Below are 20,527 nucleotides of genomic sequence, written 5' to 3' on the forward strand. Positions count from 1 at the left end.
TGGAAGTTAAAAGAGATTTTTATTGGTGCCTACTTCTGCTACAAGCCAAACATCTTCCACAAAGAGCACTTCAGTCAGTTCCAGAGGTCTCTGTAATTTTAAAGACCATTCTTCAACCAATCTGTGTAAGCAAAGAAACTCTTTTCAAACACTGAAGTCACTAGTGACCAGGAGTAACCTATCTGCTTGATTTTAAGTTTAGAAAACTGATAGAAGAAGCAAACTGTTGTTAAGAAACAAAAAGTACATTAGCAAACAAGACGCAAAAAAGTGGTCAGGAGAAGGACATTGCAAGGTCTTCATTTTCTCCTAACACTATGGGAATCATATTGAAATATCATATTCTAATGGTATTAACAAAAACCAGAGTGTCTTTTAAACCAGTACATCTCTGCTACTGAAAACTTAGAGGACTATGGAGGTTATGTTTGGAGCACTCTGTGAAGTCTCAATCAAATCAAAAATAGTATTCCCAATCAAGAGGCCAGACTCAGCAGGGCAGATAACCCCAAATTTTCAAATGAATGTTGTGAAAGAAAGCAATAAGATTTGAGTATGGGTAAAGAACATTAATGAGCTTAGACCTGTCCTGGTTTCTGAGAGTACAATATCACCATCCTTCTTAATGGAGGAGGAGGAAGCCATGGCAGAGTTGATAAGAGGGTTGCTCTTACAGCTGAGAGTGTGCATTGTTGGAGGACTCCCACAGGCCTCCAGCTCCTGGGTGGCCTTGGCTTTCAGCTGCTGGGCTCACAGAAGCAGAAAGGACCAAGTTAGGGCTCAGGCCAGTTTGATATCAAGGATGGACATGCCTGCAGCATCCCTCTTTCCTGGCTTTAAGCATTCAGAGAGTCCATATTTGAAGTAGACAGGATAATTTTCAGTTAAAAAGGAAGGTGGACACATTTTTAGAATGCAGCTGGCCTTAGCTATTTTAGATATTTACTTTGGTGATGAATTGCAGCCCAGAATCTCCTTTTGTTGATTGACAAGAAGCTAACTCAGATTTTAGATGTGTAAGTTGGTCAGATGAATCTTGCCCCCAACACAGAAGATTATGAGATGTATTTGTCATTTCAAATGTGAATCATGCATGTTGTATGGTCTTTTCAATGTCCTTTTATGAGCTTCTTGCCCTTGAAAATCATCCATCATGAACATTTCTGTCCCACATTTTTCAGCTTTTCTTCTGTGTTGTTCTCTTTTTTCCCCCCAAAATACTCATGTGCTTCCACTCTTGACTTTTTTCCTAGCACCGTTTTTAACAACATTGTCCTTATTCTCTGTAAATGGAATGATCTATAAGCTGGGGCCAAAGGAGAAGGTTTTCTTTTGATCCAGCAATTGACTCCTCTAGTTTCTTTCTCTTGTATCTGGCTGCATGGGTCAGAGGCACATGGTTTGCTTTGTGTTTCTATAGTGCCTGGTACAATGGAGTCTGCTCCATGGCCAGAGCTCTAAGGCAAGAGCCTTGTACAAAGAACATGGGAATAATGAATAGTAAATTAAGTAAGAGCTAAGTAAATAGAGAACTATGTTGAGGTAGAGAGGGGTACAGGGGTAGTGATATGAGAGAAGGCCAGAAACAAAAGAGAAGGGTAGAAAGAAACAATAAATACAGTGAGAAGCATTGCAGATTGAGGGTTAAAAGTCCAGTGTCACAGGAATGCAGTTAACATGGAAAATAAAAATCAAATGTGAAAAAGGGTACTATAACAAAATAATAATGAAAGGTGAATAACATGAGAGTAGTACAGAAATCCCCAGAAGGATTAAAAAAATCCTTAAATATTCAGGAGAAAATGGAAGTAAGAGGGTCAGGAGTCAAAAAACCAGAGGCAAACAGGATAAAAAACGCATGATAGACCTTGGGATAAACTAATTGAATCCAGTCCCTTAAGAACACAATGTTATAGTATAGGCTTATTTTTTTTTTTTTTTTAGTTTTCTTTTTTTTTAAATTTTAATTTTAATTTTTATTTTTATTTATTCAAAGGGTCTTGCAACAGTATCTTTATCAACTTATTTTGCTAAGGTGATGGAATATCCCCTTTTTCCACCTGGTTGCTCTGCATCTATATTCAGAAATGACTGGGTGTTAGTGGGCAAAAATAAAATCCAGAGGATGAATTTTGCAGCCTGAGAGTGACAATGTTCTGTCCTCTCATGTCAACCAGAGCCTGCCCTTGGATGCTCAGCTCTCACTGAGCTGCACGTGTACAGCTGAGGGTAGGGTTTAGTCCTGCTTTCCAGCATACAATTAACACAGAAGGTCTATACATTATCTCATCTTGCATTTTTATTATTTGCAGCTTATTGTTCAACTGAGCATGTATCATTGGTTAATTAATGCTGCCAACACTCTGCTCCTCTAAATGATTGTTTAGCCTAGAGTGGAATAAAATACTACAATGACTAATACAGTATCATTATGTAACAGAAAATTAAAAATCTGATAATTTGATTGGAAGTCTCAGGTGAGTTTTTTGTATAAAAGTGTTAACCTCAAGTAGCTATAAACAGGTAAATGTTTTATTCAGCTGACTGATAAGGAATAAATGCTTATGATATAAATTATGTATAATTAATACTCCTGGGATAAAAAAATGTATGCTAATAGGTTGTCAGTTAATTAGGAAAGGAATATGAGGTAAACAAAGGTGATTAGACTATACCCTGGGACTATAAACAGAAATTGTGCCTTAAATAATCTGCTAAAAAAAAACCCTCACACATTAAACAGCAAATACTTTAGTTTTAATTCAGAGCAAAACCATAATGCTTTATGGAGAAAGGCACAGAGGACATGTTGAATGAAGAAGCAGCTTGTGATAAAAGATCTAGAGGCTGCAGAGTAACTCACTTTCTCTGTTCTTTACCTTGGTTTGCATATTGTCTTGGTCTTTCCTCAGGTAAAAGAAGGCTAAAATAAGGTTTGTAAAAAATATGGCAAATAATGGAGGACCAATTTTAGCTCATAAAAATGACAGCTCTTAAGGCTGGTCTTAAATCTGCAACATGGGAGATATTCCCCAAATCAGTTTATGCTTCAAACCTGCCCTTTGACTCACTGATCCTCTTTGCTTCTGCCAGTATCTTTATGTGATAAATGAGACCATCCTCTTTCCTGCCATTCTATAATTTCATTTGCAGTAGACATTTGAAATATCTTCCCATGAAACAGGACTGAAGTAGAAAAAGACATGACAGAGATGAATACTCATTACAATCTCAGCTAAATCTTTCCTTTGTATTAGAAGGTGACAGATCTGCATTGCCTTCCAAAAACAGCCATCTTGGACAAAAATGAAGATTCATCTCCCCTGTGCCTTGTTTAGGACAGGAACAAAAAGCAGCTATCAAGGGAAGAGTTTAAGAATGAAACAAGTATATATGACACTCTCATACCCTATATATTACTCTCCTAGCCTTCAGACACTTACAGCTCGTGGGCTTCCTGACCTGGATATATAAACTAATCTCTAATGAATTGATTCTTCATCAGTCTGGCTATTCCTCCTTTGAATGTATGTAAGCATTAGCTGTTCCTGAGTCCATCCAAGGAGAATGGTGTGACCAACAGCAAACAGCTGAGTGGAGTCAGTGCAAGATGCTCCCTGCAATGCCATGCAAACTAGATGCTATTGCCTAAAAGAGTATGGCATTATTATGGGTTGAAGAGGGAAGGGAATCTTTGGATTGTTTAAATCTTACTTGAAGTAGGACTGGCTAGTGGGTAGGAGAGGTCTCAGTGCCAACCACTGGAATGAGAGGCTGTCAGCCTAAGGGGCTCAGTGATCCCCATTCCAGAGACTAAGAACAACTGCTGGTGAAACCCAGATTGGGGGCTACATCCTCCACCAGTGGATTTCCACCCAGATAGCTGGAGTAGATGAACAGGACTGAGCCTCTGTGCTGTTCAGATGTTTTGAGTGGAGTCTGTGCTTGCATGGGTGTTGTTAAAGGCACTGTTCTCTGTGCTGATCTGTGGGGCCAGCCATATGTCTGTGTGCTTGTGTGCCTTCTGGGAATGTGTACCCAGCTGCCTTACCACTGGCTGGACCTGGAGACTCGTTTCTGTGGCAGCCTTGCATCCATGGGGACAGGAGTGGCCCTGGGGCAAGAGGGCATCCCCATGGGGGCCAAAGCCACTGCATTTGATTACCTCTAACGTTTCACAGCTGCAATCCACAGCCTGAAACAGAACAATTTCCTGCCCAGGGGAGTTGCACAGGTCAGGCACACACTGCTGGCAGCTGTTTTTCCTAAATTGCTCTCCTCCTACCTTATTTGACAGCCCCAGGTTCATGTCTCAGAAGCGACAGTGAAAGTTGGCACCTACCTCCTCTCTATGTGCCTCTCATGAAAGTTCATGCAAGCAGTGCTCTGAGGAAGTTATCAAAGTGAGGAGGGATCACCACCAAACAGAGCCCTCTGAGAGTCACCACCTGCTTTCTGCAGCAAACTGCAATTACAGTGGTGGCTATGGTCCAGATGGACACAGCTTCCTCCTGCAAAACACCTCTCCTTGGAAAATGAGTTGAGTTGCCTTAAGAATTCTTTTTGGAGCTTTTTTTAAAATGACTGTAGGGGAGTCTAATGCTGCCACATTCTTAACTATATTCTTCAGGTCTCATGAGATGGACTGAATCAGGTCAGTGTTGTTTTCCTAAGGTGCAAAAAAGAACATTATTCTGTCCCTTACACAATTTAGTCATAAAACTGACAAGAAACCTTTTTCAAACATGTTCATCCTGCAGGGGGTGTCATTACCAGTTTCTCAGTGAATTAAAAATATAACTTAAAAAAAATTCATTGTGGAAATAAGTGCCTAGTTTCTTATAAAATTCATCTCTATAGAGTAGTGTTATTCCTAGTGAAGTGGCTTGGTAATATTGGTATGTTTTCTTGTACTTCGGATCGGTTCAGGGAATGCATAAATCAGATCTCCACTGTATATTTTATAGTTGTGTGGGGGAGTAGCATGGGCTGGAGTTGTGGAGGTGGAGCTGAGGATGACCCAGCACTGGCTGTGCCCTCACCCCCAGGGCACAGTCCCAAGGGGCTGGTAGCAGGATCCATTGACCACTCCAACACAGCAAGCCGTGAATCAGGGCCAGAGCACAGGAAGGGCCTCCAGCCTGGACTAGAAGGAGATGGAGGAAGAGATGGGGCTGGAGATCAGAGCTGCTGCACCATCACTTAGAGGGGGACTGAAGGTGCTGGGAGGCTGCAATGAGGTCCTGAGCAGGGTGGAATGAGGTCCCAGAGAGGCTGGGATGGGACACTGCCCTCAGAGCCCTGGCAGTTATATATTGGATGATTGCTTAAATTATGTGGGATAAAGAAGTGCCATAAATGTATTATTAGTAGTAATATTTATATCCTTGTACCACCTACACAGTAACAGACAATAACCTTTCCCAAGAGTAGTAGGAGAAGTGATATCTGAATGATGAAGGGTAGAAGACATCCAAATATAAGCATTTTCCCTGAGATTTTATCCACACAAGAATAAAATCAAGTTTATGATGGCTTGGGTCAAGGTGTTTTTCAAGATATTGATTTTTGTCTCAAGATAATGTGACTTCACAATTATACAGACATCCACACACAGTGATATAGCAAAAGATGTCTAAAACAACAGAGAATCTCATGAAGGCAGCTAGCTTTGCTGCATGGTGTAGGTATGGCCAAATACCTGCATACATTTGGGCTTTCTGAAAGTGATATTTGATTTCACAGAGATATCAAGTACCATGTAAAATGTCTGAAATAAAATGTCTTTCAAGTGTAGTATATGACCCCCTTCAGCTCCTTTTAATGCATGGAAGATAGGAAAATACTTTCAGAAGGAAAATTTTTAAGTCATAAGACTTGTAAACATAAGTCAAAATATAAAAGAAAATATCTGACACCAGAGTCTGTTCAGGTTCACATTTTGAATTATCTCAGCACCAAAAATTAATTGTGCATTTCCAAGATTGTTTTTGCACAGTTTATATGCCAGTGACTAAGACCATATCAATTTGCTTTCTCTGGATAGGCTGAAGATGGGAAGCACAAAATATTTTGCCAGCCTTAAATATGGAAGTTTAAAATTACCAAATGTAAAGCTCTAGCAGTGGGCTTTTAATTTGGCTCAAGCTTCCAGAGTCTGGCAGGCTGATGAAGTGCAATTGCCATGGGTGAAAGCAGAGCATCAATTAACAGACACATGCAAGGTTGGCATCTACCAAAAATTCACCCTGAAAGATTTAAAGACAAATAACTCAGTGATCAGACACACCTGGAAATCTTGGAACAAACTTCACAGAGTTATGAAAATTAAACCCACTAAAAACTTCCAGTTGAGTATCTGGAACAATGCAATGTGGAGGCCAAGGAGGAAAATGATACTGTGTATTACTAATTGTAAATAGTAGATTATTTATGGACAAGATTTTAAATTAATTTCTAGTGATACAAAAGACAGTCAATGTTACAGGTAAAGAGCACAATAGATAGTCTGTGCAAAAAAATGTCCTCTGAAGACCTAAAGGGTCTGAATCAAAGATACTGATGTCTGTAAAAGTTTTTTCCATTTACTTCAAAGTGCTTTGAATAAGACTAACAGCTTAAGAAGTCAGATTAAAGCCTTCACAGATGTACAGGGGTCTCTGGCTTCCCAGATGAGTTCAGCCTATATTTAAAGGCATTTTACCATTGAATAAAAGGTAAAAGTAAAAACAAATACTTACAAATACTTGGTGTTTGCATTAAGATGATTTAGGATGTAAATCTATTTAAAAACACCTAATCAACTCTGATTTTTTCTTTTAATTTTTGAAGTGTCTTTTGAAGGTTTTGGGGTCACAAATAAAATTTCTTAAGTAGAAATGTCAGCTCTGAGAAGTGTAGGAATACTGTCTTCACTGAAGTGAATAACTGCTCCCCACCACAAATGGTTTTGTGCATTTTAGTCATATCTTTTAGATAGTATATTAGGAAAACTGTTAGAAATTAAAATGTACTTTCAAAGAACATATTTATATGATCAACTTTCTTGTTATCAGAATAAAGTTTATGTGGATGAATTCTTGAAAGGCAAGACCAAGCATAGAAAATGTCTATTCCTGATGAAAATGTTACCAGACTATTGATTGTTCCTTTGATGAAAATGCAGAAACTTCTTCATTATGAAAGACAATACAATCTGTTACAGACACTGATATATTTCAGAGTTTTAAAACTACTTTCTAATTGAGTCAGTATTGCTTGGGCTTCAGTTCAATAAAGCACTTCAGAGTGTATCAACCTTTAAGTTTGGGAGGGTTTAGGTGCCAGTTACTTGATCTTAATCATGAGCCATTAATAAATGCTTAAATGCTTAGCTGAACAGTGCTCTTTTTAAAGCACATCAGACTGAAAGAAGCCCCAAGAATGTACCCTTTTCATACTGGTCTTCTCCTCTCTTGCTCTTACTGAAAATCTCCTCTGGCTTTCTTTTCTCAGTCTCTCCTCTTTTGCTTGGGTTACAGTGCTGTGACCTTTATTCCTTCTCAGCATTTTCCCTGGCTTACAAACCTGTTCACATAAGTTGAACATAGGTTGTTTTTATGCTGTATCTAATTAAGTGTATACAGGTACTTTTGCCTATGCAACAAGTTGTAAATTCAAGTTTAGGAAAATCTACTTAGAGCTAAACCCACCAGGAATATATTATGTAAAAAATAATTGTGATGCTTGTTTTAGTATTAATTTTAGCCTAGTAATGCTATGCATATGATACTGAAGATTTAATTCACTCTATCCAATCTCTAGCAAATTCTGGATTGGCAGTATTGTTTGAAGTTTCACAAAATATTATAGTTGAGATGGTTTTAATTCTCTTTAAATGAGCAGAGTCTCTTGGGGAAGCTGAAGATGATAATTTTTGAGACATTTTAGACATATATAAATCTGTCAATTCCAAAGTAATTTTTGAGAGGGCCAGAGATTTGTGGAAGGCTGGTGTGTTACAGCTGAAACTATGGAAAGGCATAGTCCAGGTAGGCATAAACAGGTGCAATCTTCTTGAAGTCAGGAAAAATATTCTGATTTGAACCAGCTGAGATCTTGCTGTCTGTATTTTGGCTAAGGAGGCACAATTTGTTCTGGCCCAGAGATTAAATTCTGACTTTGAAACAACTTTTTTTTGTGGGATTAGAAACCAGGTGTTATTTCCAAAAGCGCTTTGGATTTCATCTGTACTTAATCATCCTGTATTTGAGAATATCTCTCTGCTCTTTTCTTGGATAGGTCTAATAATTAATACTCTGAAATAAGAGGTGGTTTTCAATTTTTCCATTTCTTTAGCTGCATAGGTATGGTATGATCTGTGACTGTCTTTTATTTTTAGGTCTGCTTCAGGAGAAGGGAGAAATGAAAGGAAGAATAAACATGGGGTAGGAGCAACAAAATAAAAGAATATTTAAATGATTTCAAATGGATTGTAAAGTGTTGAATCATAAAGGATTGGCAAAAAAGCCCTCTCCTCATGCGGTCTGGCTAATATTAGGAATTATTGCCTCAAACTCTGCAGGTGTGGATCCATTTCTTTCATTGCTAGCAAATGGGGTTGCAACTGCCTTTGACAATGTAAAAGCTGCACAATCCCTGTGCCCCAGGGCAGACAATGATGTTGGTGAGATGCTGATTTTAGGATAGAAAATTACAATGGTTATATAGTAAACAGCACCTGGAAGTTTACTAATGATTTTTTCAATTAACAGCAGCACTATGGTCTGATTATTCATGCATGCTTTCTATGAAAGGAAAGAAAAGAGGCAGATGTTGAAAAGAATCATCAGTTGAGGGATATTTAAATTTTTTTTTTGTAGCTGGAGGTAGAGCCTCCTTTCTGTTATCACTACTTCTGATAATGAGATGCCAAACCTACTAAATTAAAACTTTTTAAGAAATTTAAAAATGCTTAGCCTGTTCTACTTTCCCATTAACTCAAAATACTCACATGAAATGTGCATGGAAATGGACAAGTATGTGTATATGTGTGTAGGATCTTTACACAGACTGTTCTCTGCCTGTGGCTTGATATGTTGTTTTGGCATCCAACTAAGAAAAAATAAAAACATCCCACCAAAACTGCATGGCCATGCATTTCTTCAGCTTTAACTACTGGATCATCTATGATAATAATGGCTGGATCTCTCCCCTTAGAAGTCCACCAGGTGTGCACCTGCCAGGTTAGTTATTTTAGAGTGCTGAGATTTAAAAACACTCCACCATCTGCAGCATAAATTTAAAAGTACAGTAAGGCATACTGGTACCTCATATATTTTCTCTCTCTCTCTAGTCATCATTTATTTTCACAGCTGTTCTCAACCTACTGCCAAGCAAAGGCCTCTTCAATTTCTTTTCTATCATATTGAGGCATAGTCAGTATCTTAACAAAGAATGGGTGAGGCAATGACCATGAAATACAACCTCTTTTTTCCTTTAACCCTTTGTAAATTACCACAACTAAATCTTTTGGAAGTCTCTGAAATGTTCTCATCTTTTCACTGCAATAGGCTCTTGCACATTATTCTTACAGGACTTCTAGCCTGATATTGCTAATCCAAGAAATTACAGCAAGAAATTCCTAAGAAATTTTGGATGTTCATGCTGATATGTCAGGACTCGGCTTTGTAAGGGCAGGTAAAACCATGCATGCTTTGTTCTTATCTCTGGTCAAACAGCTCATACAAAAGGTGTAAAAGACCTTGCCATGGGGTGAAGTTGGTATTTTTAGTACTAGCTAAGTTATTGCTGGGTATTTCAAACATTTTTGGTATCTTCTGAGGTATCTGCAATGCTGGGTTACTGCCTCTAGTCTTGGAAACTAAGTTGTCTTGGTTGAATCCAAAACCTAGCTGAGAAAGATGTCAGGCACAAGGCAAGGAATCACAGACAACCCTGTACCAGAATAGGCTGATGAGCTGCAAGGCAGGATTGGCCCCCATCACCCTGCTGTGAGAGCAGCAGTGATGAAGAGGTGTCCTGCAGAGTGGGCCATGGGTCTGACATGACCCAGGACCCTCCTGTGTTCTGAACATCCTTGGCTGGGCAGTCACTTGTAATTGCTGTGATTCAGCCCAGGGAAAGGGCTGGTCTTGTGCACCTAACACTACGCTTTTTCTTCATGTTTTTGACAAAGAAAGGAAAATGTTTTCTTAGATTTCTTCATCTCCTTACTTTAATGGACATTTTGGCTCCCTAATTGCCCTGGACTCCCTTGGGTTTTTCATTTCTTATTCAAATTACAACACTTCACATTTTCAGGTTTAACTTTCACACGTGTTTAGAAAATACAAATAAACATTTACGTATGTAATCTATTATTTGTCTATCTAAACCTACTCAGGGACAATCTGAGAATATGAATGCATATCTGAGAGATGTTGTCTTGCAAGTGAGAATGTCTGACATTGCTAATGAGATCAGCTGTAATAGTTCAGGTGTGCAAGTAATTATCCAGGCATTGGACAGGTTCTTTCTCAGTTAAATTTGGGTGCTGTTCTGGCCCAAGAGCATCATGCTTTTATGAGTTGAATATAATGCACATTATGTCTATCCAAGTACGCAATGCAACCTGAAAAAAAGGCTGAGTAATATTAACATAAAGACATTGAGACATCAAAATACTTAGACTTTCATTTACATAATCCAGTTAAACTGGAGATATACACACGTGTATATAATATGGATAAAGAGATCAAATAACAAACTTTAGTGGCTCAAAATTCAAGAAAAATGAAGTCACATAGATTTCAGGCAGTGGTCTGAATTTAGTGAGCTGCCTCTTGGATAAAGGACCTCGTTTGTGCAGGGGCAGATGTACAATGGGAGAAGGTAGTTGCGGGAAGTTGGACACCACCCCACTCCAGCCATCCACATGATGTGTCTGGAATCTTTTGTAGTCAGGTGAAGAGAAGGTAGAAATGTGGCTGTGTGGTCTTTCCCATGTCCAGTTTTCCTCAGGTCACATGCCAGTTCTTTGCTAAACCAAGCATTTTCTCTGTCTTGTGATTCCCACTTGAATCCCTTGATTTTAAAGCCTTTTAAATGCTGAATTTTCAAAATAATTTGTAATTGCTCTTTACCAGGTAGGATAAGATATGAAATTGTTATCAAGCTATCAAAGACAATAATTTAAAATATCACAGAAAATGAGACCTTTGAGACAAATTATTCTCTCTCATGTTCCTATGTAAAACTAAGTGTTTTGTAAGAGTACCACACACTCTGCACAAATAGTTTTGTATTCCTGATAAGCTTTACTTGGAATCATTGTGGTATGTCAAGAAAGCTGTGGCTGACTTGTATTTTCTGACTTGTCATTGTTGTGCAGTTTTTTCTCAAGGGAAGATCCTGAAGTCAAAGAAGCTAATCTGAAGGAAGAGAACGTACAATTTATAAAATGCAGAAATAGGATCCTCAGGATCAGCTGGGCATGAAGAGAGGTCAAAGATGAAGCAAGTTATTATGCATTTATACTACAGTGAATTAAGTGCATCAACATACTGATTCAATTGTGATCTCCACTGAGGATATGAATAGTGTGCCTTGTCCAGCTGGGAAAATCTGTTTCTATGGCTGGTGCAGAAAAATCAGGGATACTCTTTGGTGAAATTTTGAGGACCAACACTCAGTCTTGTAGCTGGTGAACAGAAAAGGGTATAAAAAATAATATTTTAATAAGCTCAATTAAGCCTTTCTTATTGTGATACATATAATATTTGGAGCAGAAGAACACACTTTGCTACCTGCAACATTGAATTTTTTGTTTCTTGATCAATCAAACGAGGACTCTGTTCTCTGGCTGAGAAAGCCATGGACCATTTGGGAACAGCTGTGTTTGTTGTTGACCTAGAATAAATGCAAGACCAATAAGAGTGCAAGTGCCTGTGCTTATATTTGCTGCTCTTGTGAATACTGTTGAAATGTCTTTAAATTAGTTTGTTTCAGCTTGGGGCCTAATCCTGCCAAGCACATTTTTAGCATGTGATCATGTGCCATCAGTGGGAATAAACCAAAATAAACAGCATATGAGTGTTCTCAATGCCTCTGACAACTGGACTATTTGTTAATGTGCGGGGTTTTAGTTCAGTACCATTTGAAAATTATGCTAACTTTTTAATTTCTTTTGGTTTTTTTGGAGCTGTTTTGGAAATTGTTATATCACAATATGCAAACTATAATATACCTGAACAATGGAAAGGGTGCCAGTAATAGCCACATTCTAGCTTTTATAGCCCAAAGAAATGGAGAGGTCAGAAAGATAGCATTTGGACTGACAAAACAGATGTTAAAATTTTACACTAAATAGAAAAGACTCTTCTAACTACCTAAAACTGTAATTGTAAAACTATTTTAAGGTCTCTACTAACAAATGAAAATGATTAAAATTACTAGAATGATATACTTTCTGCATTTGTGTTTCTGGTCATAATTATATTCTCTCATGTCAAGAGTAGACTCTTTAGTGTCCTTGGTTAGTTCACCATTCATAGTCAGCCAGTACCCATTGACAGATTTACCCATCAGAAAATACCAAATGGGGACAGTGAAAGCTGAGCCAAATACAGTTTGGAAAGAAATAGCAATTTCCCTATGCTCTGCACTACCTGATAAACAGCACTTTGCTAAGCTGTGGAGTGGGAGCAAACCACGGAGAACAAAGTATGAAAGAAGAAGGTGGTAGTGATGCTGTTGGTGTCACTCTTCTTCTGAGTCAGAGTTGAACTTATGCCCCAGCCTTGTGTTAGGTAGTATAGTGCTGCTGAGATTGCTGTGTTTCAGCTGAGATATCAAATAAAGGTCCCGACCTTGTTCTCATTAGAGATCCCTGGGTACTTGTTCTCATTAAAGATCTCCTGGCACTTTTCAAAAGGGAAAAAGTGTTAGCCCCAGTGTCTTGGCCAAATTCCAGCTTGGGTAATTATGTTCTGCCTACCTAAATTCCCTTGTTTCAATTCACTGTTATTTTTAATTTTTTCCCTAAACCTGTGTATAATATTATCATGTGTTGGGAGATAACTTCCTCTGGCACACTAGATTTGCTTGCATTTTTGAGGTAGAATTGAAATTTGTATATATTAATAATTTGTTAAGTCTACACAGAACTGAAAGTCTTATATTTTAATGTAAAATCATTTTTAGAATGCAATCTTTCATGTCTTGCAACGATCACACAATTATTTCTACAAAGAAAATACTTTTTCAGCTGGATGGTTTGAACATACCTTTTATGTTATTTTAGTTGATATTTTTTAAATCAAATGATGTAGTGTGTATTGAATATCAATACCTACAGAACATTGGAAGAGAAGTTCAGCCTGAAAACCACTTGTTTATTCATCTTTTTATGAGCATTAGGAGACATGGTCGTTTTTTATGAGCATGGAAAATGGTTGGGTACTGACATATTGTGGTTTGGATGACTTGTGTGCAGAAAACCATCCTACAGAAAGAACATCAAATACAGAAGATGGTAGTCCCATCACTTACAATCTTAATGGAATATTTTCTGTAGTAGTATAGGCAATGGAACAAGAACCCCCAGAGAATAAAAGAATTAGCATTAACCAAATATAAAAGGTGAAAGTCCTCTTTGTGGTTCCAGCCTTTTAAGATATGAAACTCAAGCTAGACTACTGAATAAAGTGTATACCTTCAAGTACACCCTCAAACATGTTTCATGGGGTTTGGAAGAGCAGTTGTTTTGGTATGGCCTTTCATGGGCAGAAGTCACTCAGAGTTAAAAGTTAAATGTGCTCAGTGATCCATCTTGAAATAACACAATCCCCAAAAGCTGGTGGTTGGCACATGGAGGAGTTGTATCTTGGCTGGCTGATGCAGTGACTCCCATCCAGCCCAGATGTGTCCAGGTGTGTGTGATGTGTGCCACTGTTCAGGACTGGTCGATTTTGACTCTCTTTGTACACTCAATGGAAACAGACAGCTTCAGACAGACTACTGCAAATGCAATTTGGGTCTCTGAGCAAAGTCATGTGACAAAGGACCCAAACCCAAGCACTCGCATCTTTTCTGAATGGAGGATGCAATATACATGCAGGAGCTGTTAAGCTTTTGGGAGATTTCCCATGCTAGCTATGTTTTGTTCAGGGAAGAAATTTTGTTTGTTTCTTGGTATTCCACTGTCATCACTGAGTTGCAATTCCTTAAAGAAAGGGATCCTGGAAGAATGAGTAAAAAGGGATTATGGGCCTGAAACCACCTGGTGCTGCCCAATATTTTAGTTTTGTGAAAGGTGAGGGTGCTGAATTGCTTGTTTGCACAGATCCACTTATGTCCAAATGTTGAAACCTTTGGTGGGAACAAAATTGGTTTTTTGTTGTTTTTTTTTTTTTTTTTTTTACCTGCTTTCAGGTGTGGAGGGTTTATTCAATACCTGGTTGCTTTTTTATTTGTGCTATTAACTTGTTGTTTTATTGATCTGTTTGCACAGATTCCTCTAAATTGCACATTATTTTAATTATAATTTGTATCTGTTTTTTAAAAAAGAAAGCCTCACTAGAGCTGTTGCCATGAAAATAAATTAAAATTTAAAAGTCTAAAATTACAATATTAACCTGTAATTATTTCTAAAAACTACAATACAGTACAGAGCCATAAAATAAGAACAAGTGTTGAAAAAGTCACACACCAATTTGGTTGGGTAACACTAAGCAGTTACCTGTACACTAAGAAGTAATCACAAATCTTGTTCTGGAAAGTCCTGTTATGTGAGATCACAGACTTAGAATTCTGAGAACCTTTCAGATGAGCAGGCCCTGGGAGACTGGTGGGTGGAGTGAGATGTCCTTGGTCCGAAAGTCTCTGGTATCTAAAAATAACCTCGATGGCAGGGACTGGAAGGACACAGCTCCACACAGGGCTGCTCAGGGAAGCTCCTCTTTGCTTTAGGGCAATTCAGAGGTAGGGACAGCAGTGCTAGCAGTGCTGCATTTGAAGAAGCAGATCTTTCTTCTCTCTTTAAAGGGCACCCTGAAATCCCACGAGGTGTGAAGAAGCCTGCCTAGGAACAAGATCCTACACCAGATATGGTATTTATGGTACCCACTACCATGTGATATTTAAGGTGATGGGTGATACCCACTGGAGTAGAGGATGAATCTGAGACAGTCTTGATTTGATCTACCCGTAGTGTGTTCTTCTGAAGTATAATTGAAGACAGTGGGAACATAGGACTAATTTTATAACAATTGTAGTCCCTACCTATTCGTACTTCCCTGCTTTTTGACGCCCTACTCAGCATCTGATAGACCACGAAAATCCTAAGTGATTTATCTAAAGTCTGCTCTTGGATAGAAAATAGCAAACAGAAAACAAGGCTAAAAGTGTAGCACAAAGACTGATGCCTTGATTTCTGGCCAGCATGTCTCCCTGTTGAAAAGGGACATTATTATTATTGAAATGAGAGATTTTTGCTGAAATGATAGATATACTCTATGAATTTTTGCTAATTTTTCAATAAATTAATTTGAAATGTTATACAGTCCTTTCAAAACTGGTATCAGGGAAGAATTCTGCAGGGTTCAAATTTCAATTTCACCTATTAAATTTTATTTTCCAATAATTTTCTGCAGTTTGAAAATTCTTTCTTAAAAATAAGTCAAGGATTTAAGAAACAAAGTATATAAAGAACTTTTCCAGCAACTTTGTATTGCTACATCACATAGATGTGCTGGGGCTGCTGCTTGTATCCTAAATATGGCCTGGTGTTTGGATGACTTTGTCAATATGAGATGAGACCTGTCCATTCCATCTCAACAGCCAGCACGACCTGAGCTTAAATCTTTCTTGAGTTTGTTTCAATTACAGGCACTGTTTTACATATGCTTAATATAACCTAGAATAAAAAAAATATATTTTAGAGCCAGTACACTATTTCAGATACACCTGTTCAATACTTAGGAGGGAATAAAAGACGGGGTTTTCTACCATCCTAATTGCTGAGGCAAATACATTTTCTAGAACTAGTAAGAAAGCCTTCTCCGTGGGGTAGTGGCATTTGATATCTGGGAGAAATATTCAAAAAATATTGTTGTTACCCTCTTGCCAGGGGAACCAAATCTGACCATATCTAAAAGAGTTGCAAATGAAACTTACAGGGAATATAGTAGAATAGCATCCCTGACCAGACCAACCCTAAGTGTCACAGCAAGTTCTTTGATCTGCTCCAAGAACAATGTAGCCACAAGCTTGCTTTTCTCCTCAAGACAGAAAGTTGAATCGCAGTATGTCACAAAATACTTTAATGAGCAAGAATTCCAAATTAATTTAAAAACCTTGTAAGGGCACTACACCCCAAAGATACCAGTTGCTGCAGACTTTTTTAACCAACTGTGTTTTATTTCAAATAATAACAGTAATTAAAAATACATATCTTAGAAGCACAAGCAGATTAGTTATAGAACATGTTAGTATTATAAAAGCACTTTTCATTGTATCAACCAGATGTCATTTCAAATGCTACTTCTTGGATTAATTAACTGAGTTCAGGATACCACTTATATTAAACCTGCTAGTTGTACTACCCTCCCTCTGATCCTTTTGTAATTTGTTAAAATCTTGGCCACTTAGAAAAACACAATCTATTAAGTAAAAAAACACACTGAACCAATCAACAGTAATTACTCAGACTAAGAACCATTTAAATGATTTATGGCAGAAGTGAAATAATTTAAAAATGCTTCATAAAGGTGTGGTTTGTTTCTCACATACACATATACAGTCTGTGGAATGGATGTAGTCTGTGTTGAAATGATTCAATTAATTGCCTCACAGAAATGCCACAAATCATGTATTTTAGTAAAAAGATCATTATAACAGGATATAACTTATTTAAAGCACTAGTTTGGTTAAGGAATACAGCTATAAAATGCTTCAGACTGCAGTGCAAGAGCAATTCTATCTCTCTTATAGAGATACTTAATTACTTTAATAAGTCTGTAAAACTATTTTATAAAGCAGTAGCTTTTAAATTACTTTCACCCTAACAGAGATCATGATTGTTTTATAGAATATAATGCAAATACATTTATCAGCATATTAATAAATCCTAACATTTGCTGCATTGAAGATTGGAAGAAAACTGCTGTCTTTATGTAAATATAGGTGGCCTTCCTCTAGATTTTCCTTTGGGCTAAACTAAATTAAGTGTAGATTAACTAGTGTATAATAATGCTTCCTTATCTATACCAAAAAGCACATTACAGTTTTGACCACTTTAAACTGGGTCAGTTCACCTGGGTTGGGCCCAATCTCTGGTCTTCAGTGCTGGCCCATGACAGGTGCTTGGTTTAGAATTTAAAAGCAGGGTATTAACAAATATTTAATACTTTTGTCATCAACCTTCCCACATATTAAGTCATAATTTTCCTCCCTTTGCTGGTCTGGGATATGCAGGAACTTCAACCAAAAAATCTTCCCATTAAAGAATCAAACCCGAAATCAATGACAAGGAAATTTTTCAGTACCTTGGTGACTGTCATAAGAGAAAATTATTTTAGAGATAAGATCTCATTATATAGAATTGCTTAACATTTAGTAAAATTTAGATCAGTGTGGCTACATAACACTTTGGTTCCTTTATTGTTACAAAAGACGACCTAACAGGAGAAAGGCATTGGCAGCAATTGCAGGCTCTTTAGCAATTTACTGTGAAGCTCAGTGAATAAGTAGGAATGAAGTAGCTGACAAAAATAAAACCTATTGTAAAAACCACCTAGACTAATCACAGGTATATGACAGATGACTTTTGTCATTTAGTTTAAAAATAGATTGTAAGCTCGATAAAGGAATTTTTCTTTATATTTATGTATTTAATTTTTATTGAACCTCTAGTGTGTTCTTTAATGCATTCAGTTTATCTGTGACACCATGACAAAGTTTCTAGATATTGACAAAAGGTGATAAGATACCAGACTTTTGTTTCAGTATTCTTGAACTTCCAGAAGTGATATTATCTATTGAAAATAGTACTGTGAGGTGTGATGACACTGGAACACTTATTTTGAGGGCATGCCAATATAACACAGGTAAGCATACTCCAGAGGTGCTACAAGGATGGTGCGACAGAACATTTGGTTTGTAAATAACAAAAAGTACTATTCTAAGCTTAATCATGTTCAACAAATGAAAGTGTGCTTTTTTTTTTTTTTTTTTTAATAAGAGTCTGGCTGGGAGGGGAAAACCAATTTTATCTAAAGTAAAGTAAATGCATTTTTCCTACTTGTGCAGCTTCTGCCTTTTTCAGGTTAAAGATGGGGTAATTTTAAAAAAAAGTTAATGAAGCACACTTTCTCTTTTTCCTCTCTTTGCAGCAAGACTTTTGTGGAATACTGATAAAGAAATATGATGCAGGTGATTGGATTGCTGGAGCAGGGTAGTTCCCTGTCTGAAACGGACCATACAATTTCTGTGGTCACTGGAATATAATCTATAGGAAAGACATATTCTGTTGAGTTGCAGGTGTACTTTGAGAGCAAAGCACATGGAAATCACACCCTTAAATCAGCAGAGCAATCTAAGATGAACAAAAGACAAGGAGATCTATTTCTGCTTTCCTTCAGCAATTCATACACAAACCGCAAATATAGATAGACAGCAACAATATCAGATATGTGAAAATGTGCTGCATAAGAGGAGCTTTTTTCAAAATTTTTAGTTCTAACACAATTAAATGATTAAGAATATGTGAATAAATTTGAATATATTATTTTTTGAGTGTTCAACAGTTTATTATCTCTATAATCTCATTTTAAGGAATTTCATGGCTCTACAGCAATACCATTTAGTGGCTTGTCCTTGCAGAAGGAGATGCAGTAGAGAAATTGGGAAAAGAATATGCTCAATTAATTAGTAGACTATTAGATCTTGCTCCTATTTAAAATCTAGTTAAAATATTAATTTGTCAGATTTTTGGCCAGAAAGGAAACACTAGACACTCTTAAACTTTGGGGAAGTGAGTAGGAAAACACAGAGCTTGAAAGGCATTTTGAGAGCATTTTATAATAGCTTTTATCTCATTTTGTAATACAGTCTCTTTTATATCAATTCTAATACAGGTTTTTTTTTGTTGTTGTTCTTGTTTTTACTATCAAATCATTGTGATAACACTCTTCATTTCTCTGTGGTTACAGTAAATCAGCCCTGAGTCTCTAATATTTTTCTTTAAATTTTTTCTTTTATTGTGTGTTTGTCTTATTACTTTTTATTCCCCACTGATTACTCTCTGAGAAATCAAAAGCCTAGAACATGCACCATGGCACCTTACTCTGCAAAACTTTGTAAAAGCCTTTTTTGAGGAATGATGTCTGTTGAAGTTTCTCTTTACAAGTATCCCTCCATTTCCTCTTGTCTGGACAAGAAAGATAAAATCTACTATAGAAAAATCTGCAAGTTTCTTCCTACTGAGATTCTAGAACATACTTTATAATACCCAACTAACTGAATAATCAAAATCTTTTAATAGCAATTTACTATGGGCTATATACAAGAATAATAGCTTTGCTTATAATTTAAATTATTCTCCTACATTATATCTGTAATGAGCATGTGAAAAAAACAGTTGTCCTGGTTTGACATGGGAAAATAATTCTCTTGGAAGGAAGAGGTCAGTCCAGTCAGGGGTCAGGTTTGGATACTGACACCTGGGGTGACCAATTGAAGGTGGACATGCCTCTGAGAACACAGAGGGGTTAAAAGCAGAATTCCCAGGAGAACTCGCTCTCTTTGGTTCTGGTCATTGGAGGGTGCAAACCTCCCCTGCCCAGCCATGAGCTGGGTGGGGAGGGGAAAAGCCATGTGGCCTGGGGAGGTAGGCCAGGGGGTGAAGGATCAGGAACTGAGCTGGGCCAGCTCCTGTGGATGGAAGGGTGGAGAACGTCTGAGATGTCTTTGTTCCCCCCACCCCAACCTAGAGGGAAAGAGATAGAGAGCCTGCAGACACCCGGGAGTTTGCCAGCAGAGGAGAAGGAGAAGTGGGGGGGAAGATGCCCAGCGTGGGAAATGGGAGACTGAGTCCTGGGCTGAGATTTCAGCTGTCCGGGGAATCCGGGAACTTTAACCCTTTCTGGGAAATGAAGGCTTTGTGAAATATTACTCCTTCTGAAATTGAAGGAAAGAGAGACAGTCTGGGACCTGAGATGTTAGGGAAAGAAGGTTGTGGGGAGATGATGGAGTGGCTGTTGGCTGGAATCTTCTTGTTAACCATAGACTGAACCAATCCTTTCTCCAAGGGACACTGCATTTTAGGGGATGCAATGGTGAGCCAAGAGACTCCTTCAGCAACTACCAGTTCGGGAATGAACAGAGAGAAGCTGAGGAGGGTGTGATGATGTCCTCTGTCTTCAGAGAAGAAAAGACGATCTCTGTTCTTGGACCCTCGGCCCCAGGGGAAAATGGGGGGGATTGAAGTCCCAAAATGAGACACTGGACTGTTGTTCCTGTTGGTCCTTGGCAAAGCATCCTTGAAGGA

At 37.8% G+C, this 20,527-nt stretch overlaps 2 long non-coding RNA genes across 2 annotated transcripts in view; one reads left to right on the forward strand and one right to left on the reverse strand.

The window, feature by feature from the left end:
• LOC144246014 (uncharacterized) overlaps positions 1-20,527 on the reverse strand; it is a 100,272-nt gene that overhangs the window by 28,951 nt on the left and 50,794 nt on the right. The window lies entirely within an intron of this gene.
• LOC146767798 (uncharacterized) lies at positions 1,968-12,082 on the forward strand. The gene is made up of 2 exons (XR_014954212.1): positions 1,968-9,678; positions 11,372-12,082. It is a non-coding gene; the product is annotated as an uncharacterized LOC146767798 (long non-coding RNA).

This window comes from Lonchura striata, chromosome 3 (genome assembly GCF_050655825.1).
Source record: "Lonchura striata isolate lonStrDom1 chromosome 3, ASM5065582v1, whole genome shotgun sequence".
In the NCBI taxonomy this organism is placed as follows: Eukaryota; Metazoa; Chordata; class Aves; order Passeriformes; family Estrildidae; genus Lonchura; species Lonchura striata.